The sequence below is a fragment of the Narcine bancroftii genome, chromosome 5 (genome assembly GCF_036971445.1).
Source record: "Narcine bancroftii isolate sNarBan1 chromosome 5, sNarBan1.hap1, whole genome shotgun sequence".
NCBI classification, from domain to species: domain Eukaryota; kingdom Metazoa; phylum Chordata; class Chondrichthyes; order Torpediniformes; family Narcinidae; genus Narcine; species Narcine bancroftii.
Genome location: NC_091473.1, coordinates 23,648,322 through 23,671,372, shown reverse-complemented (window position 1 = coordinate 23,671,372; position 23,051 = coordinate 23,648,322). Strand labels below are relative to the sequence as shown.

The 23,051-nt window shown below is 41.4% G+C and overlaps 1 protein-coding gene across 5 annotated transcripts in view; it reads left to right on the top strand.

The window, feature by feature from the left end:
* The window catches only part of lrrn1 (leucine rich repeat neuronal 1), a 142,603-nt gene that overhangs the window by 72,787 nt on the left and 46,765 nt on the right, over positions 1 to 23,051 (top strand). For 4 of the 5 annotated variants that reach the window (XM_069936949.1, XM_069936947.1, XM_069936948.1 and 1 more), the window contains one exon: positions 17,043 to 17,110. The gene's annotated coding sequence lies outside the window, so the exon portion shown is untranslated. Of the gene's footprint in view, positions 1 to 17,042; positions 17,111 to 21,228; positions 21,517 to 23,051 lie in introns of those variants that run through there. The other variant, XM_069936950.1, reaches the window with a different exon arrangement.

The window sequence follows — 23,051 nt, the reverse complement described above, 5'->3', positions numbered from 1 at the left end:
AATGCATAATGAACCACAGACACTACAGTACCTCACTTTCTCCATTTTCTTGCATTATTTATTTATTTTTGTAAGGTGATTTATGTGGATATTTACACTATGGTGTGGCTGCAAAACAATGAATTTCGTGACACGTTCATGGCAATAAATTCTGATATTGACTCTGATTCAATCTGGTGTCCACTACAACTCAGACCTCAAGTGCCCATATGTGTCATAGTGTCATTTTGATTTTCTAAACAATTCTAAAATGGTTGGTGCTAGTTTCAATTTCCAATATGATAAAAGTGACTGTAGGAGGTCTGAAACTGGTTGCTGATGTATGAAAACACTTCTCATGGATTTACACCTTTGCTGCCACACTCAGAAGAGATTTATTCAAAAGTGAGATCACACTGATCAAGTCATGACAATCTTTCCTTTACACATGATCAACTGTTAGACAATTAGTCAATTGTATTTAATTCAGAGAAAAAAAAATTGTTGCACAGTGATGTCTGTGTCATCACATTCTCAGTCCATACAACAGAATAGAGATCCAGTCTTGGATTGTGCCAGAAACCCTATTCAACTGTTTCCAAGCAACGGGGGCTCCAATGGTTTAATGATTGATGGCATAGCAGTATGTGTGAATGGGACATAAATATAATTCTGATTCTGTTTAGCTTAATTCATTTCCTGCCACCAACCCCCCCCCCCCCCACCACTCCCATCAACTGTAACAATGCACAACCTCATCTAGAAAAATACAACCTCCTCACACTTTCCAAGATTCAGTCATACAATTGAGCATATTAGTATGATTCAAGATCACTTAATCCACTCTGGCATTGCAGTAATAGACAAGATAAATCATTTCTTTCTTTTTCAATATTTTTATTGAAATTGAAATTGAAACTCACATTTAAAAAATAGAGTACATAAGAATACATATTAAAAGTCAAAAAATAAAGAAGTACAAAACGCACTACACTCAAAATTTCGTCCACGGTACCCCACATTTTTAATCAAAGAGTTTATATTAAGGCAATCTCACTACCAAAACCGAAGCTGTTCGGGAAAGAGGAGAGAAAAAAATTCCCTGTCGCAGTAATAAATTACCTTATTAGCTAACACCTCTGCATTGATACCAAATCAAAGATTTTAAAAGTAATTCAAAAAGTGTCCCTACAGTGTTTGAAAATTTAAATTCAAATCAGATATTGAGCAACTAATCTTTTCTAAATTTAAATATAACATAACGTCACACAATCCAAGTAGATGTAGCAACGACCTTCCATCTAAGGAACACTGCCCACCTAGCCATTAGAGAAATAAAATCCAATACATGCAAATCAGATGCTGTTACAGTTATGCCTCTCTCTCCAACAATACCAAACAAAGCATTTAAAGGATTAGGCTTAAAATTTACTTTAAAAAATACAGTAAAAGTTTAAAATATTTCCTTCCAGTATATCCCAAGACTCAGACAAGTCAAAAACATATGAATTAGTGATGCATCTCCATTATTGTATCCATCATAAAAGCGAGATAGTTTAACTTTGTATATGCAGGCCCTATGGACTACTTTAAATTGTAGGAGGGAGTGGTGAGCACATAAAGATGAGGCCTTAACCAATTTAAAAATTAAATTCCAGATTTCTTCAGAGATTGAAAATTGTAGGTCCTGTTCCCAGGCTTTTTTTAAATTTTATCTAAAGGAGCCCTTCTTGTTCCCAACAACATGTCATAAATGTTAGATATTGAACCATTATAAAAGGGTTGCAAATTAAAAATTGCATCTTGTCAAAACTGTTAGCGATCACAAAAAATCTCTCATCTGTAAATAAGAAAAAAAGGAGTATTCAGGAAACTATATTTAATTGACATTTGTTCAAAAAAGACAAGACTTCCTTCAATAAATAGATCTTTAAAACATTTAATGTCTAAACTATACCATTCTTTGAAACTACATCAATCATGGGTTTAAAGAAATAATTAGAAAAAAAGAACTGGAAAGAGAAAATTTCAGTGAACCAAAATGTTTTCTAAACCATATCCAGATCCTTACCAGATTGTCAGTTAATTTATTTAAAGTTAAGAGAAGTGAGGATCCAAGAATAGAGATAATAGGAAATTTTGTAACAGAATTAGATTCCAAAGCGACCCACACTAGGCAATCTTCACGGTTAAGATGAATAATTAAATGGGATTTATTCTATATTCTTATAGCAGGAAAACTATTTGAAATAGAGCAGGGAATTCTTCATGTCATCTTGATATTTAGGTCTCAACCAACAGCAATGGAGGAGTCACGTGATGGAGTAGTGGCCGGTAGGAGAATACCAGCCTTCTCCAGAAAAGAAGGAAAAAAGTAAAGAAAAAGCAAAGCCCCAGACACACAAACCACAACAAATAAAAAATAAAAGTGTGGAGGAAATGGCATCAAAGAAAGAAAAGCCAAAAACAAAGGGAAGAAAAGAAGAAGGAAAGACGGCGGAAGAGAAAGGTGAAGGCCTTACCTGTACAAAGAAGCAGGGACCCGCCGTGGAAAGAGGAGCCCACTCCCTGAGGTCAGTGGAAACCCCGCAGGGTCACGACCCACCAGACGCAGGACTACAAAGATGGCATACAGAGCCAAACAGAGGTTGCCAACCGACGGGAGTGGTGACCAGCTGAGAAAGACCCGACAGCAGGGCACCCAGCGGGAAGATACAGAAAATAACAGGAACAGGAGGGAGGAGAATGAAAAAAGGAAATCAGAGACACAGCAGATGACCATCCCAGAAGAAGAGGACCAACACAAGACACCATTAAAAAAAATGCCCAGCAAACTGAGACAAACAGCCCAACAGGAAGCTCAGGGGAGACACAGATACGTGGAAGAGAGATAGAGGACACAGGCCCTGGAGCGGACACAGGGGAAGAGGAGGGAGAGCATCAAGCTCTGCACAGAGAAATGGAAGATGAAGAGAATGGACAGTACATGGATAAAAAAAAATTTCAAGAATATATGGAAGCATTAAAAGAATGGCTGACATGAGAATTTAGTGAAATAAAAAGAAGAATAAAAGGTACAGAAGAAAAAGTGAGTAGATTAGAGCTGGTCATGACAGAAATAGGGAAAAGAGTACACAATGTGGAAGAATGAGAAACAGCCGTAGAAATGGAAGTGGACGACTTAAAAAGGAAATTGGAAGAATCTGAAAACAAAGTTAAAGAAACACAGAAGTTGTTAGCTCAGAAGATGGATATAATGGAAAACTATAATAGGAGAAACAATATAAAGATAGTGGGCCTAAGGAAGATGAAGAAAGCAAAGATATGAAATAATTTATAAAAGAATAGATCCCCAGGGTCCTGGGAATGCCAGAAATGCAGGAAGGAATGGAAATAGAAAGGGCACACAGAACATTAGCCCAAAAACCACAGCCACAACAAAAACCAAGATCCATTCTAGTAAAATTCCTGAGATATACTACAAGAGAAAATATATTGGAGAAGGCAATGAAAAAAATGAGAGAAGACAGAAAGCCCCTGGAATACAAAGGTCAAAAAAAATTTTCTACCCAGACATAATTTTTGAGCTCCTGAAGAAGAGGAAGGAGTTTAACACAGCAAAATCAATCCTATGAAAGAAAGGCTATAAATTTATGTTAAGATATCCAGCGGTGCTTAAAATAGTTATCCCAGGGCAGCAAAGCAGACTGTTCTTGGATCCAGAGAAAGCACAAGAATTTGCAGAATGCCTGCAAAACAGAAAGAGAGATGAAGAGATGCAACAAGAACAAGAATGACGACAAACTTTATATAAAGAAGAAAAATAATGTATAAGTAAAAACAAAGAAGGGGAAGAAAAGGGAAGAAATGAAGTAAGGGGGGAATTAAGAGGGGGAGCTTTGTTATATGTGAAGATAAAAGTCTTTTCTGGAGGGGGTTGGGTGGGAGAGAATAACAGTCACTGCGAAATCAGTTAACACTTGCGAGTGGGTTCGCAATCCAAATGGAGAGGGGAGTTGCGGTTGCACTGCAAGGGACAAGGGGCAGCTCAGAGAGGGGGGGTGACATTTGGGGTTAAGGGAATTTTAGATGTGGGAATAGTGGAAATATTTTATGTTTTAGAAGTGTTGTCTTAGAGTGCGTTCAAAAAAAAACAGAAATGGATAAGGGGAAAAGGTGGTGATGAGGAAGCGGAAATGAAAGGTAAACAAAGTATGAAATGGCCATGTTTAACTATATGACTATAAATATGAATGGAATACCTAACCAAATCAAAAGGAAGAAGCTGTTAAATTTACTGAAGAAAGAAAAAATAGATATAGCATTTGTGCAGGAAACACATCTAATGGAAGTGGAACACAAGAAATTAAGGAGAGACTGGGTAGGGCACGTAACAGCAGCATCATATAATTCAAAATCCAGAGGAGTAGCTATATTAATCAATAAAAATGTACCAATCAAAATAGAGGAGGAAATAATAGATCCAGCAGGGAGGTATGTAATGATAAAGTGTCAGAAATATTCAGAATTTTGGAATTTGCTCGATGTATATGTGCCTAATGAAGAGGATTAAAAATTTATGCAAGGTATCTTTTTGAAAATTGCAGGTACGTAGGGGAATATACTGATAGGAGGGACTTTAACCTTAATTTGGACTAAAAAATGGACAAAACTGGACAAAAGATGAGCAGAAAGAACAAAGTAATCAAATTTATGGTTAAATCGATGCAGGAAATGCAACTTTTGGATATATGGAGGAGACAACACACAAAGGAGAAGGAATACTCATATTATTTGGGTAGACATAAAACATACTCAAGGATAGACCTGTTCCTGTTGTCACCCCACATCCAAGGGAGAGCTAGAAAAACGGAATATAAAGCTAGATTCTTATCGGATCACTCACCCGTTATTAGCAATAGGAGGACATCCCAGCGAGAACGTATAGATGGAGATTAAACTCCATGCTACTTAAAAGACAGGATTTTAGAGAATTCATTGAGCGACAAATTAAAATGTACTTTGAAATAATACGGAATCAGTGAAAGATAAATTTATATTATGGGATGCAATGAAAATGTTTATCAGAGGACAGATAATAAGTTATGTAACTAAGATGAAGAAGGACTACAATCGGGAAATAGAACAGCTGGAAAAGGAAATGGCAAGTACAGAAAAAGAATTAGCAACAAGGGAAGATACAACAAAAATAAGAGAATTGGCCGACAAAAAAATAAAATATGAAACACCACAAACATATAAGGTGGAGAAGAACATAATGAAGACAAAATAGAATTATTATGAGCTAGGAGAAAAAATGCACAAAATACTAGCTTGGCAGCTTAAAACAGAACAAACTAAAAGAACGGTATTGGCATCAAGGAAAAAGGACAAACAAATTACAAATTACCCAACAGAGATCAATGAAAACATCAAGGAATTCTACGAGCAATTATATCAAACTGAGAATGAAGGGAAAGAAGACAAAATAGATGAGTTTCTAGCTGAAATTGAACTACCGAAATTGCAAGAAGAAGAGCAAAATAAATTAATAAAATCATTTGAAATAGAGGAAATACAGGATATATTAAAAAATCTAATGAACAATAAAATTCCAGGAGAGGACAGACTCCCAATAGAATTCTATAAAACATTTAAAGACTTATTAATTCCTCCTCTCCTGGAAGTAATGAACCAGATTGAAGAAACACAAAATATGCCAGATTCATGCAAAACAGCAATAATTACAGTAATACCAAAGATGGGGAAAGATCCACTAACATCAGCATCATATAGACCAATATCTCTACTCAGCACAGATTAGCTAAACTATTAGCAAACAGATTGGCCGACTGTGTACCAAAACTAGTAAAACTAGATCAAACTGGATTTATTAAGAAAAGATGAACAACGGACAATATCTGTAAGTTCATTAACTTAATCCATGCAGTACAAGGAAACAAGACGCCAATGGTGGTGGTTGCCTTAGATGCAGAGAAAGCCTTTGACAGAGTAGAATGGAATTATTTATTCAAAGTACTACAGAGGTTCAACCTTCCAGAGAAATATATTAATTGGATTAAAGCATTATATAAGGGACCACTGGCGAAGGTGACAGTAAATGGATATATATCAAACCAATTTAAATTAAGCAGGTCAACTAGGCAGGGATGTCCACTATCTCCCTCACTGTTCGCGTTAGCTATAGAACCACTAGCAGAACTGATAAGAACAGAAAAGAAAATAAGAGGGCTAAAAATAAAAGAGAAGGAATATAAAATCAGTCTATTTGCAGATGACCTCATAGTATACTTAACAGAACCAGAATTATCAATAAAAGAATTACATAAGAAATTGAAGAAATATGGAGAAGTATCAGGATGCAAGATCAACGCAAATAAAAGTGAAGCGATGCCAATGAATAATGCGGATTTCACAAAGTTTAAGAAAGAATCACCATTTAAATGGCAAACACAAGCAATCCAATACCTAAGTATTCAACTAGATAATAATCTAGGCCATCTATACAAATTAAATTATCAGCCATTTATGAAGAAATTACAAGACCACTTAGAACATTGGCAAGATTTACCACTAACACTGATAGGAAGGGTAAATTGCATTAAAATGAATATCTTCCCAAGGATACAATACCTATTCCAATCATTGCCAATTCACCTAACAGAGAAATTCTTCAAGGAGCTAAAGAAAATAATAAGGAAATTCTTATGGAAAGGGGGAAACTGAGGATAGCGCTAGATAACAGAATGGTACAAACAAGGGAGCTGACAGCTACCAAACTTTAAGAATTATTATAGAGCAGCACAGTTAGGATACCTATCAGATTTTTATCAAACAAGGGAAAAATTAGATTGGACCAGATTAGAGCTAGATAAAATAGGGGAGAAGGTACCTGAACATATACTATATAAGTAGGATGAAAAGCTGGTGCAACATGGGAATTCACCAGTACTGCACCATCTGCTCAACATTTGGAAGAAGATTCTCGTAGAAAGGAAAAAAAACAAATTATCAACTACCAAAATTAATATTGACACAAAGTCAACTAATCCTCTTCACAATAGATAACCTTTCCTTTAGAGAATGGGAGAGGAAAGGGATCAAAAGAATAGAAAATTGTTTTTCGGGAAATAAATTATTATCTTTTGAACAAATGAAGTCCAAATATGGTATAACTCACAGTACAATGTTTGCATACCACCAATTGAAAACCTACTTGAAGAACAAATTGGGAAGCAGGCTGAGGTTACCAAAAGGAAGCAATTTTGAATATGTGATTACAGACACAATAATAATTAAAAGATTTATAACAAACATGTACATCAAACTGCAAGAGAAAGAGAACGAGGAAACAAGCTGTAAACCCAAACAAAAATGGGAACAAGATCTAAACATAAAGATAAAGAATGAAACATGGGAAAAGCTATGCTCCGGAACTATGAGAAATGCAATAAACATGAGGTTACGCATGATACAATATAATTGGTTACACAGGCCCCAAAAGTTAAATAAATGGGACCCAACAGTATCAGATAGATCTTTACGCTGTAAGAAGGAAACGGGAACAAAAGTACGTGAAATTTGGGCATGTGAGAAAGTGGAAAAGTTTTGGGAAGATCTAAGTCAGGAATTAAATAAAATCACAAAAAGCAACATACCAAAAAATCAAGAGATCTTTCTTCTAAGTAATATAAGAAATAAAGAACATGGACTCGATTTGGATGGAGCACAAAAAAGATTTATTATGATAGCCTTTGCTGTAGCAAAAAAATGTATGATGTCAACCTGGAAGTCAGAAGATAGTCTGAGAATACAGCAATGGTACATAGAAATGAATAAATGTATTCCATTGGAAAAAATAACATATAATTGAAGAAATAACATCACAGTATTCGAACAAATTTGGGAACCCTACATGGAACACAACAGAGAAGTTCTACTGCGGACCTCCACCCCCCTAAAATGACAGATGGAGAAGACGACGAAATGAATTGACCTAGTGTGTAAAATAGATGACACAATTTTCTTGTTTATTTTCATTGTTTGACAACAGTTTTTAATGGGTTTAATGTATCATATATGTTGAATGTTGAGTGGGTGGGGATGGGGGGTGAAGGAGGGAGGGAAGGGAGGGGGAAAAGGGGAGAATATGACACTGTATATTCAAGAGGGAAATGTTTGAGTGTATTTTGGTCAGTATGTTTCATAGTGTGAAAAATAAAACATTTAAAATAAAAAGAAACAACAGCAATGGAACAATATTGCTTGTGGGAACTTACTGTTAGGCATGAGATGGCTGTGTCTCTGATAGCTTGAAATGACTGCTTCTGAAATGCTTCTATGGCTCTGAGTTTCTTTGGGGCACACTGTCATTATGAAAGGTACTCCAAAAAAATTTTATATTCCATTCTCTCTTTTATTAAGACCATTTCCCAAAGGGCAGGCTGAAATACAGCATTAGGTAGCAAAACTTTACCATATGCCATCCAGAATTTATGGCAAGCATATCCATTTTACCTGCTGACTGGGTGAACTATCTCTGAGATGAGATGTGTGTGTCTTCAAATCATGACGTGAAATTTTAACATATCAGACATAATCAACTATGCTTCATAGAAAAAGAGCTGATCTGCTTGATTGAGTCAACTACAAGACAAGAGCAGACCATCAGCAGGTTACATTTTCCAGAACTACAGATGGTCTGCAACCTGATGCACCTCCTGATGCTCTTGTAAAGAGCACATTGTATTGAATGTTGCTGGGGCAGTAATTTAGATTCAGACAATACATAATTTTAACAATTTCTGGTACCTGATTCATTTAGGGACATGTCAACTTTTGTACTGTGAATAAATAAGTCACATGCCACTCCATGGGCATCACTGCCCACATGATTGACTTCTGAGGATGGTCAAGAAATAGACTACTGTGGTCATGCTGAAGGAAGTCGCTTCATGTTTGCAATCTATAGGCTAAGTAAAATTCCAGACCAATTAATCAAGTCAGAACAGACCATAGTGCAGAAACTTTGTGATTCATATCTTCTTTCACAGGAACAGGCGCCCACCTGCACTGCGCATGGGATATTTTGATGTATCATGGGATTGTTCAGACCCTCAAGCCTGTTCTGCATATGACGGGGCTCACTTCTGCAATCTACACTGTACTTGAACATTAACTCTGAGAAGACAATGGCAAATATGATACACTGCAGTGTGGATTGTGGTGATCATGTGACCTCTCCATCTGGAACCTGGTTGGAATGTGGACTGCAGAGAATCATATGACATCTCTGGCTGGAACCGAGTCATATGTCATTTCACTTACCAATTAAGGGATAGATCTGCCCACTTGTGAGGCTGATGTGTAATAGGCCCTTGCAGCTGATGTGTGATTTGTCCTCCATGTGCCAATCAATGGTTAAATTTTCCCCCCAGGTGAGGCTGACCTGCAATTGGTCCTCCTAAGGCATGTGGACAGGCCCTGCATTGAAAAAGCATCATGTTGAGTTTCTTTTCCCCCTCTGTTCTTGCTGCTGCCTGGAGGGTATCACTAAACTCCAGGCTGCAGACCACAAGCAGCTCTGGAGGGTTGACTGTAATGGATTTGTCCTGGATCCTGAGCCATGGGTGATGCTAGAGATCTGGTTCATTTGATTTGCTTGTTAGTTGTAATAAATTTACAGTTTATTAATGTGCTGTGATTTTGAGTGCTGGAGAAGGGTGGTGGGTATTATGTGTTTAACCCTTGCATTCCCAGTTGAGAGTTGAGAATGTTTAGCAGTGATTTATTTGCACCCAGTGTGCTGTTATTTTTGTATTATTCTGGGTAAGTCTGAGTGAGTGTGTGCCCTTTTGTGAATTCGTATGTGCATAAATAAAGACCACTGTTCGTTAATAACAGATGTCCAGCCTTGATTCTCTTTGAACACGTAGAACCTATTTTGAACACACATACACATTTGATGCAACTTGATGTACACTTTACAAAACCAGACCTTTGATGTATCTTTGATTATTGCTGCTACGGTTCTCTTGTTTGTTAAATTTGCATCCAACAAATGAGAGAATCGTAGGAGCAAGAATTATGTTTGACAATGCTGTAGTTTTTTAGAAAATGAGGATGTATTACGTAACACTTTCAAGAATTCCTAGATCACAGTTGGATACAATGAGTCCAATAGATTTCCATTGTGAGCGCATTAAATTAACCTTTCAGAAAATATTTCAAACTGGCTGATTTTGAAATCAGCAGGAGGTAATCATTTATTCTGCAAAGTGGAAACAAAAAAATTAACAGCTTTGTACAGTAGTTCAATCTGCAATTTTGCATTATTATTTATGTTTGGAATGATGGTAAGGGTAGGGTAGGAATGAGAACAGAAAAAGGATATGGTAGAGGTGCAGAAGTTAAATGAGCAGATTTGTAATCCCAGGGCTAAGACTAAAATCCAGAGACTGTGTTCAATTCTTATCGAAGGAATTTAAGTTAATAATCCAGAAAATTAATTTAAATATAGCTATTCATAATAAGAACAAAACCCCATCATGTTCACTAGTACCCTTGAAAGGAGGAAATCTGTTTTCTCTATGAGTCTCCAGGCACACCTGCATGGTGATCAATAAAAAGACCAACCCAGCCATTCATTTCAAGGGGATTTAGGAGAAGGTTTTGCCAGTGATGCCCATCCCTTGAAAAAATGAGCAAATGAACATGTATGAAGGAAATATAATTGCAGAACTTCTTTATTTTCAAGTGTGTGGTATGTACATCCCAGTTTTAAAAAAAGATTGACAGCAATAAGTCGTGCCAACAGTAAAATTGCATCATATCCTCAATTAATCTAAAATACCAAGGCCAAATGTTTGCAAAAAATAATTTTCTTCTTGGCAAGAGAAAAATCTCCAATGACACAACTTCCATTTAAATTTATTAGACTGTCAATAAATGAAAATTGCACTGATTAATTATTAATTTCATGAGTTATTGGTGTAAAACAATCAACTCTTCCCACAGAAATCTGATCCAGGCCATTTTAACATTTTATTTGAGAAATGTAACTATAAAATCAAAGTAAGCTGAAAGATTGTAGTGATGTTTCAGCTTAATGTTACAATTCAACTTGCTCAAGGTGATCATATGTATCATGTATCTTTTATCATTGACCAGCAAGCTCCTGCATCTGATTCTGCTCTCTCAGAATCACTTGGGTTGAAGAGTGGCATAGAAATAAAGCATCTACCACATATTGGAAATTAAATAGTAACAGAATGAAAGTTGATGTGAGAAGTTTCCCACCTTTTTTAAAATTTTCATTTCTGATTTCGAACCAATTAAATCAAGAGAAACTTGTAAAGACATGCAATCAGAAAATGAGAATTTTTCTCTGCTACCCTGAATCTTGTTTTGCATTGAGCAGAAGATATATCCTAGTCTTCACTGGCATTCACTGGAGATTAAGAAATATTGAAAGACAGTCATTTCTTAACATAGATTTTGGCATATGCATTACTCAATGCAAAACAATGCAAAAGCTGGTTATCAGAAGAGTCAGACTGTAATGCTCAAATATGATGTGACTTCCTTCAGCAGGTGACTTACAGGTTGTACTGGGATCTCACATGGGATGTAGAAGAAGGCTGCTTCATTACAAAGTATTATCTGAGCCCCATAAGAGCACAAGTGTGGATTCATTTTCCATAACTCCCCATTTTATCTGTAGAGGCACTTTACTGGAACAATGTAAACTTGATCTCATTGTCCCGTTCTTTTTCAAGTACTCTATAACATCTTTGGCTTTCTCTTCCATATCTGATGTGCTGGAGTATCTTGACAATTGGCCAAGTTAATCTCAGATTGGGAAGAAGAGCACTCTTACGCAGATAATGACTCCCCAATCTGAGGCACAGTCTGAGGTAGGCTTTGAGCAGTACCCAATTATTTATGAATGACCGAGAGAGCTGACCAGCCTACTCACTTACTGTGGTCAATCGAATAATGGCTGGTCTGTTAACTCTAATAAGAATATTAGGACATAAGAAATATAAGCGAGAATAGGTCATCGGCCCATCGAGCTTGTTCCACCATTCAATGAGATTATAGCTGATCTGATGATAGGCTCATTTCCACTGACCTGCCTTTTCCCCATATCCCTTAATTCCTTTACTATTTTTAAAAAATCGATCCAACTTTGTCTAAATATATTTTTTGAAGTAGCTTCCAGTGCCTCAAATTCCATAATTTCACATCCTCTGGGAAAAGCAGTTCCTCCTCATCTCTGTTCTAAATCTACTACCCTGAATCTGGAGGCTATGTCCCCTAGTTCCTGTCTCTCCCACCAATGGAAACAACTTGTCTTGCATAATTTTATACATTTCTATAAGATCTCCTCTCATTCTTCTAAATTCCAGTGAGTACAGTCCCAGGCATTTCAATATATCCTCAGAGTCTAACCCCTTTATTTCTGGAATCAACAATGAACTTTCTCTGCACCATCTCCAAAGCCAGTCCATCCTCACTCAATATGGAGAAGTCTTCGGGTAAGTTTCTATTTTAATAATTTATTGATGACACACGAATATCAGTAACAAGGCTGGGCTTCACTTTCCATTCTAAATTGGCCTGAGCGGATGTGTCTTCTTCTTCAGCTAGTGCCCCCATGATGCTGCTGATTGGTCAGTGTTAAATGTTGATTGTGGGGAAGTGTGGCCTACCTGTCTGTCTGAAATATTGTGGATTGCAGATGGTCATGTGTCCTCCCTGTCTGAAACTTATTCTGAGGTCACATCACCTGCCAATCAAGGTTGGACTCCTGCCACCCATTAGTGCACACCTTGCCATTGGCTCATTTAAATTACCTAGGGTCATTATTGGCAAGCCGTCCAATTCAGAACTGTATAAGGCATTGATGCAGACCACATTTCTTGCTCTCTGCTTCGTGGTCCAAGCCCTGGACATCGCTCCATGCCAGGTCCCTACTGAGGACATCGCTGGAAGAATCACGGGTAAGGTGTATACTACACTTAAGCTGAGCCGTAGTACTGCGATAGATCAGTGCTTGCAGAGAGCCACACCACCGCTGATACAGGGGATCAGGAATGTGTGTGAAAATCCCTTTCCATAGAGTGTGCACATGTGTGTGAGTGTGAGGAGTATAGGTGACCACTGGTTTCCAAGTCCAGTCTGGGCCTGATGTTTATATAGTTATTTAAAAATATAATAATTGAGTATCATTTGATGTTCTCCCCTATTTGCCTCCTGTGTGTTTATTAAAGTTACCTGTAATTGTAACTCTTGTTTCCAAGCTCTTCTTTCTATGAACCACTGTTCCAAGGCAGTAACAAGATTTTAAAGCAATAATATTAAAGGAAACTAATGCATGGAGAGGTGGGGGTAGTCTGTGACCTACAGAAGGCATTTGATGATATTTCAGGTTGCAGTTTATAGTCACATGTCTAAGATGTAATGGCAGATGTTTATTTAGAAGCAGACCAGTTATACATTTCGTATAAAGTATAACATGTTAGGCATAGAATAAAAGTGCAGAATGTCAGACAAAGATCAATTATTACAGAGCAAAGGCAAGATAATAATACTATTTTGAGATTCATTCAGGAGTCTAATAAGACAAGCAATAAACTTTTCTTGGATTTCCTGGTGTTACGAGCCCAGAGGACCAATAAACCCAGCAGCAATAGATATTCACCAAGACAAATGGTGACTTAAACAAAAGTTGCTTTTAATTATCTTTAAACGTGAAAACAGAATCAAACTTTAACTGATCACTATTGACTTGACTAACCTAACTTAAACCTTTTCTAATTCTAAGCGCACATGTACGTAATGTGTGTGGAAGTTCTTTGGTTCACAGGTCAATCTCACTTCTCATTCTTCCAAGTTCACTGGTTGCAGGCAATTCTTATACTGTGCACAAAATTTAACATGTATAAAGTTCACCAGGCTTTGGTGCTCTTGTTGGCTTTCAGAGAGATATATGTTGTTCCAGGACATCCACACTTGATGTACTTCCATCAGTCACCTCAGTGCCTTGCTGACAAAACTTGCCCCATCAGGGTTCTCCAGATGATAACCTCTTTCTTTCATGTAACCACAGAGTTCCTTTTTCTTTCACTTATTCCAAGTGAAACATTAGACAGCCAGTCTTCTCCTCTTGCATGAACCACAAGGGCTGTGACTAGGCCATCTTCCACAATAGGGCTTCTTGCCAGCTTTTTGTTTTCTACACTGTGTGTGTGTGTGTGTGTGTGTGTGTGTGTGTGTGTGTGTGTGTGTGTGTCTCTTTCTCTCACTCTGAGACTGAAAGAAAGCCTGTTTGACTCTCTGCTTGCAAAACCACATGACCCTCTTACAGCAAGTCTCCTGCAGACAATAATGGCTCCAGCCTGCTCTTTCATCTGTTTTCTTGATAAACAATAATCCATTAGTGACATCTTTTGAGCACTCTTCAAAGCTCTTGCAAAAAGGTGCGAGAAGCCACTATGTCTCCAGTATTTCAAATAAGATCTTTAAGTGTTTTCATGTCACCTACTCTAACAAACCTTTCCCAATTTATCTCCCCAAAACATTTCTATATACTCTGTCAGTGGTGTGATGTTACTTGTGAATATTCTTCCTGATGGGAGGAGGGTGAGTCTTTGAATATGTTGGCTACTTTTCTCGGGCAGTGGGAGTTATAGATGTGGTGTGGGTGGGGCAGAATGGGGGCATGTATGATGGCCCAAGCCATGTGATATTTGCATGTAATTGCTGGCCCGACCATCCAGCCTTGGCAGGAGTTCGTAAAGAAGCTATGGCAAGTTGTTGCAGAGCATCCTGCAATTAGTATATGATGCTGCCTCATTGGGGAAGGGAGTGAATGTTTTGGATGGATTGAATGTTATCAGGCATGTGTTTTGTTCTTGGGTGAACATGGTTCTGTCTTTTGCACACTTCAGATTTCCCATCATAGGGAATGATGAAGCTCGTAAATGGCAATGTATGTGGAGACTTCTTCTTCCTGTCATTAGTTATGATATAATCCTCATCATTCATAACAGGTTCTGGCAGGGCTGCAAATCTTTGATCTGATATGTTGGCTATAGAATCAGCGACTATTAGGAACACCATTATAAAAGCAAAGCAAATTTCACAGCCATCTTTGTGCAGTTGCTTGTCAGATTGGCACCTTATTTTAGACGCACCTGTGCCACCCCCCTCATGTTCTTCCATGTTCCTCTTCGAACCAGTGTTGATCCCCTGCTTGATGGCAATGATAAGGTGAGGGATGTATCTCCTGATAAAGTAGCAAAAGCATCAATTTTCAGATTCCAGATATACTGTGAAGTTGTCTCATGATTGTGTTTTCATTGTGAAGATGGGATTTTGCCTCTGGAGAGTTCCATTGGCAGATGCATCTGCAACAGGGTAAGAACAATGTCCCAAGTTGGCTTTCCTGTTTTCCACATAATGGAAAATTGAGATGACAAGGGGCTACCTTGTCCATATTTGTTTAATGCCATGCAACTCCATAGGTTTCAGAAATAATTTTAGGGATGTAGTGCTGCCAGGTTCATGTCATGTCAGTGGAATTTCCACGTCAGGGGAACAAAACATCCTTGGGGATTTTGATGAAGGAGTTTGGGCTGGAAACTATGCTTCTCTAAGCTTGGTCTCACTTAACTAGATTCACAGATCTATTTATGGCATACTTCCAGTCATTAGTGAGGAAGAGTTTGCATTGCAAATAGGCTAATTGCATCTTTGCCAGTGCAGAGGTCAATGCTGTTTTAACTCTCATTCGAGCACATTGTAATGCATGACCTACTCAGTGAGGCAATCAGCCCTATCAGAGGGCAGTTCCAAGCCAATGAAGTTGGTGTCAGTTTGAAATCACATGTAGGTCAGAACAGACAACAGTGACAGATTTTCTTCCCCAACTGAGAAGCCAGAAATGCTTTTAACAATTTGTTAGTTATATAACCACAGTTAATTTGAATGCATGATTTTAACCCAGATTTATTTAATTGAGTGAATATAAATCCCCCAGCTGTGATGATCGCATATTTCATCACATGATTTCCTTCTTCATCATTTAATACTTAATAAATTGAACAATATGGGGACAAAGAACAGCCAGCAACATTAATATTTTAAATTAATCATGGTGTTTTATTTTCCTGTTTATCTCAATTACAATGACAGGAGATCATTTTATTTTTCATTCCATGAGGTCCCAGACGTACCCTGGAGGGGTGAGCATCCCATCATAGGAAGCCCACTTTTGCAAGTACACCTCTCCCTACTTTCATTTCGAGGCGAAAGGGAATCAGAAAACAATACTAAAAATAAAACTGCAGGTATGCAAAAACACACTTGGTTCTGTTGGAGACGCTCAATTTGACCTTCAAAGTATTCAAGCAGATACAGATCTGCATCGAATCCCGTCTCACCAGTCACAAGAATAAGGCTGGGGTAAAACACGGGATTCTGTTGACGCTGTGGTTAAGTGAAGAAAAAAAAACTCACAAATGCTGGAGAAACTCAGCAGGTCAAATAGTGCCTTTATGTAGCAAAGGTGAAGATCCATCACCAACGTTTCGGGCATTTGTGTTTTTTTCCCCAAAATAATAGTGTTGGTAGCCAAGTGTGGAAATGGAAAGAAAATAGAAGGGCAGATAGTAATGAGAAGATATAGATAGTTCCCACTTTCAAAAAGTAATCAATCTACTATCATGTGTTTTATTCAATCCCTTCAAAATAAGCAAAGATCTTTAATTTAAGCGTTAACGAAACATTGACTATTCACCAGAATTACCAGACAGCATATCATCTTGTTTTTTTCGGGCTACTGCAGGGGGGAAAAGACCCACTTCTCTTGTGGTTTTAAAAAACAACAGAGGGACAAAAAATTAGACACAAAACCTCGTTTTCAGGAGGTCACTACTTTGCACGTTAACTTAAGTTTGCTAACTGGACAACTTCGACCCACAGAAACATTTTTTTTTAAATTGCACGCGGAATCTGACCCTGGTTTCTCCTTTCAGACGGTGAGTGACATTTGGACAAAGACGGCAGAAGGATTTCTGCACTGCAGTGCAACTAACTGAGGCTGGTAGGTTTCCAAGCAGCATATCAAATACGACAGGGCATCTTATCAAACCAGTGAATTCTCCTCCCCACCCCCCCCCCCCCACCCCCAACCCCAACCCCAGCAACATATCAAATAAGACGGGGCAACTTATCAGACCAGTGAACTCCCCCCCCCCCCCACCCCAGCAGCATATCAAATAAGACGGGGCATCTTATCAAACCAGTGTACTCCACCCCCCACCCCCCACCCCCCCAGCAGCATATCAATTAAGACGGGGCATCTTATCAAACCAGTGAACTCCCCCCCCACCTCAGCAGCATATCAAATAAGACGGGGCATCTTATCAAACCAGTGAACTCCCCCCCCCCCCCACCCCCAGCAGCATATCAAATAAGACGGGGCATCTTATCAAACCAGTGAATTCTCCACTCACCCAGCAGCATATCAAATAAGACGGGGCATCTTATCAAACCAGTGAACTCCCCCCCCCCCCACCCCCAGCAGCATATCAATTAAGACGGGGCATCTTATCAAACCAGTGAACTCACCCCCACCCCCACAGCAGCATATCAAATAAGACGGGGCATATTATCAAACCAGTGAATTCTCCACTCACCCAGCAGCATATCAAATAAGACGGGGCATCTTATCAAACCAGTGAACTCCCCCCCCCCCCCCCACCCCCAGCAGCATATCAATTAAGACGGGGCATCTTATCAAACCAGTGAACTCACCCCCACCCCCACAGCAGCATATCAAATAAGACGGGGCATCTTATCAAACCAGTGAACTCCCCCCCCCCCCCACCCCCAGCAGCATATCAATTAAGACGGGGCATCTTATCAAACCAGTGAACTCCCCCCCCCACCCCCCCCCCCCCAGCAGCATATCAAATAAGACGGGGCATCTTATCAAACTAGTGAACTCCCCCCCCCACCCCCCCCCCCAGCAGCATATCAAATAAGACGGGGCATCTTATCAAACTAGTGAACTCCCCCCCCCCCCCCACCAGCAGCATATCAATTAAGACGAGCCATCTTATCAAACCAGTGAACTCCCCCCCCCCACCCCCCACCCCCCCAGCAGCATATCAATTAAGACGGGGCATCTTATCAAACCAGTGAACTCCCCCCCCACCTCAGCAGCATATCAAATAAGACGGGGCATCTTATCAAACCAGTGAACTCCCCCCCCCCCACCCCCAGCAGCATATCAAATAAGACGGGGCATCTTATCAAACCAGTGAATTCTCCACTCACCCAGCAGCATATCAAATAAGACGGGGCATCTTATCAAACCAGTGAACTCCCCCCCCCCCCCACCCCCAGCAGCATATCAATTAAGACGGGGCATCTTATCAAACCAGTGAACTCACCCCCACCCCCACAGCAGCATATCAAATAAGACGGGGCATCTTATCAAACCAGTGAACTCCCCCCCCCCCCACCCCCAGCAGCATATCAATTAAGACGGGGCATCTTATCAAACCAGTGAACTCCCCCCCCCACCCCCCCCCCCCCAGCAGCATATCAAATAAGACGGGGCATCTTATCAAACTAGTGAACTCCCCCCCCCACCCCCCCCCCCCCCCAGCAGCATATCAAATAAGACGGGCATCTTATCAAACTAGTGAACTCCCCCCCCCCCCCCACCAGCAGCATATCAATTAAGACGAGCCATCTTATCAAACCAGTGAACTCCCCCCCCACCCCCCCCCCAGCAGCATATCAAATAAGACGGGGCATCTTATCAAACTAGTGAACTCCCCCCCCCACCCCCCCCCCAGCAGCATATCAAATAAGACGGGGCATCTTATCAAACTAGTGAACTCCCCCCCCCACCCCCCCCCCCAGCAGCATATCAATTAAGACGAGGCATCTTATCAAACCAGTGAAATCCCCCCCACCCCCCCCCCCCCAGCAGCATATCAATTAAGACGGGGCATCTTATCAAACCAGTGAAATCCCCCCCACCCCCCCAGCAGCATATCAAATAAGACGGGGCATCTTATCAAACCAGTGAACTCCCCCCCCCCCCCACCCCAGCAGCAAATCAAATAAGACCAGGCATCCTATTAAACCAGTGAACTCCCCCCACCCCCCCCCCCCACCCCAGCAGCATATCAAATAAGACGGGGCATCTTATCAAACCAGTGAACTCCACCCCCCCCCCCCCCCAGCAGCATATCAAATAAGACGGGGCATCCTATTAAACCAGTGAACTCCCCCCCACCCCCCCCAGCAGCATATCAAATAAGACGGGGCATCTTATCAAACCAGTAAACACCCCCCCCCCCCAGCATCATATCAATTAAGACGGGGCATCTTATCAAACCAGTGAACTCACCCCCCCCCCCCACCACCCCCCCCAGCAGCATATCAAATAAGACGGGGCATCTTATCAAACCAGTAAACACCCCCCCCCCAGCATCATATCAATTAAGACGGGGCATCTTATCAAACCAGTGAACTCACCCCCCCCCCCAGCATCATATCAAATAAGACGGGGCATCTTATCAAACCAGTGAACTCACCCCCCCCCCCCCCAGCATCATATCAATTAAGACGGGGCATCTTATCAAACCAGTGAACTCACCCCCCCCCCCCAGCATCATATCAATTAAGACGAGCCATCTTATCAAACCAGTGAACTCCCCCCCCACCCCCCCCCCCAGCAGCATATCAAATAAGACGGGGCATCTTATCAAACTAGTGAACTCCCCCCCCCACCCCCCCCCCCCAGCAGCATATCAAATAAGACGGGCATCTTATCAAACTAGTGAACTCCCCCCCCACCCCCCCCCCCCAGCAGCATATCAATTAAGACGAGGCATCTTATCAAACCAGTGAAATCCCCCCCACCCCCCCCCCCCCCCAGCAGCATATCAATTAAGACGGGGCATCTTATCAAACCAGTGAAATCCCTCCCACCCCCCCCCCCCCCCCAGCAGCATATCAAATAAGACGGGGCATCTTATCAAACCAGTGAACTCCCCCCCACCCCCCCCAGCAGCATATCAAATAAGACGGGGCATCTTATCAAACCAGTGAACTCCCCCCCCCCCACCCCAGCAGCAAATCAAATAAGACCAGGCATCCTATTAAACCAGTGAACTCCCCCCACCCCCCCCCCCCCACCCCAGCAGCATATCAAATAAGACGGGGCATCTTATCAAACCAGTGAACTCACCCCCCCCCACCAGCATCATATCAATTAAGACGGGGCATCTTATCAAACCAGTGAACTCCACCCCCCCCCCCCAGCAGCATATCAAATAAGACGGGGCATCCTATTAAACCAGTGAACTCCCCCCCACCCCCCCCAGCAGCATATCAAATAAGACGGGGCATCTTATCAAACCAGTAAACACCCCCCCCCCCCCAGCATCATATCAATTAAGACGGGGCATCTTATCAAACCAGTGAACTCACCCCCCCCCCCACCACCCCCCCCAGCAGCATATCAAATAAGACGGGGCATCTTATCAAACCAGTAAACACCCCCCCCCCCAGCATCATATCAATTAAGACGGGGCATCTTATCAAACCAGTGAACTCACCCCCCCCCCCCCCAGCATCATATCAAATAAGACGGGGCATCTTATCAAACCAGTGAACTCACCCCCCCCCCCCCAGCATCATATCAATTAAGACGGGGCATCTTATCAAACCAGTGAACTCACCCCCCCCCCCCCCCCAGCATCATATCAAATAAGACGGGGCATCTTATCAAACCAGTGAACTCCACCCCCCCCCCCCCCCCCAAAGCAGTCCTGACTTGGGAGTTTTGAGACGCGGAGGATAAGACTTCAGGCAAAACTCAATATTGTCATGAGCGAGTAGGAACGTTTGGTGATGCCACCACCATCCTTGCAACTCGGTCCACCACGGGGTGGGGGGGGGGGGGAAAATAATAATAATGTCAGGAAGCCCCAACTCCAATGACTGGCCTCTGCCCCAACTCCCCCCTTGTCTCTCGGCAAGCCCCGCTTTTGTATCCGCGCTCAGCTTTGCAGATGGCCTTCTGCCTGGCCGTGTTCCTTGATAGGCAGCGGGCAACCACCAATCAAGCGCTCGGAGTCAGTCGACGGCTGTGTTATAGAGTCCCAGGTGCTCACTGGCACAGGCAGTGGGGGGAAGAGCCTGCCTTGGCTCGCCCGGGGTTCTCCCAGCTGCGAGACAACTCGCGTGCTGTTGCAGCCGGGGAAATCGATGTCTGCAGGCAACGATCATCCTGTGACTGAATCGGAATCTCCCAGCTTTAATCTTTCTCTCGCGCCGGAGCCGATGGAATAAATTTGGCTGAAATCGGCTGCTTGGAATGAACTAAAGGAGTCCTTCACAGTGACTGCACTCAAGCCCCGACCGAGCGCCCGTGCCAGCAGGTTTCACTCCGTGCAGCTGGATGCATCCCTTCAGTTGACTTGGGTAAGGCTCTGCTCTTCTTTCCTAACGAGTGTTGGAGCTGTCATTCCTCCAGCAATTTGAGCACAGGTTTTTTTTATATATCTGTACCATGCTCGCCCCCACGTTGCCTCTCCTAAACTCTGATTTGCGTTTGAACGAAGCTACATTGTTGAAGGAGCTTTCCTGCCTTGATTCACAGGCAAGAATCGAAAGAGACAATGGGCCTCTTTAAAAAGGGAGTGAAAAGCTCAGCGTGGGCCCTGGGTTTCCAGGTCCGGAAAGCCAACGGTCACCTTTTAAAGCTGCCGAAGGAACTGGGCAGAAACCTGCTCTGTCCGAGACGGCGCCTCACCTCAGCACCAGACGAGGAGGGCTCGCGGACCAAAGTTGCACGAGTGAATCAGGCTGTGACTGGGGCCCAGACCTGCTCTCAAACCAGTCAAGGGAGGGACCCATCCACTCCCCCACTCTTGGAATACCTTCTCTTGGGGGAAGGGAAACGAGTGAAGGGTTGGGCATCCCAACATTGTGATGATTTTTCAAAAGAGTCTTGAGTGGCCAACTGGGGACTGTCTCAAGGTATGCAAACAAGCCTTGCAGCTGCTGGAGACTAGACTAGTGTGGCTCTGCTCTCTTGCCCTTGTTCTTCTTGGCAGTTGCTCTTGGGAAAGAATGCAGCTTTGGGAGGGGTGGGGGGGGGAAGAGAATAAGAAACAGCTTCTGTCAAGCACCACGATTTGGGGATGTATTCTTCTTCATCCACTTTCCCCCATCCCCAACCGTCTCCCTTTTACTGCCCCTTCCCTTTTTCGGCTTGACACACACAACACATGTTCCGTGTCAGTTATTTTTGTTCAAAGATTCTTTCCCCCTTTATAAGTGGAAATATTAAGGGGTATTGGTGAAAAGAAGACAACCGATGTTTCAAGTTTGAAAGTAAAGTTCAAAAATAACTTGATTAGAGTGTTATTTACCAAAAAAAAATACAGGGCATGGAACAAAATGAACAGCTTCTTTTGTTTCCAGGAAACTTGTGTCTCTGTTTTCAAGCATGCTGCTCTTTATTCTTAGAATTTATTTTGGCCTCCAAAAAAAAACCACATGTTTGTGTTCACACAGATTGAAGGAGCTTGTGGAGTTAGTCTCTGGAAGTGTTTTGAGTTGATTCTGCAATTTCCTAAGTTGCTTTGCTTGGACAGTGCCTTGGTAGCAATCACCCAGGTCCTCTTATCGGCAGAACCTGCAATTATTCAGAAAGACTTCCTGAAGCAGTAAAAGCGAATAGTGGCCAGTTCCTTTATTTTGGCCAATGCTGGGTTCCAAATACAACATTGAAATGCAACCCAGTGTTTGCTTATTTATCCCCCAATGTCAATTATATCTAATTTACTGCCACCTATTGTGATTTTTAGCATCTGAATATTTAAATTTACTTTTTTAAAAAAAAATTCTGCATTTCAGTGGTGCTCGGAAATGTTTACACCAGGGATAGGTTTCAGTTCAATGCATTCGTTTTTTCCCCCAGAAAATGATCTCCTCATCCAGTTTAAAGATGT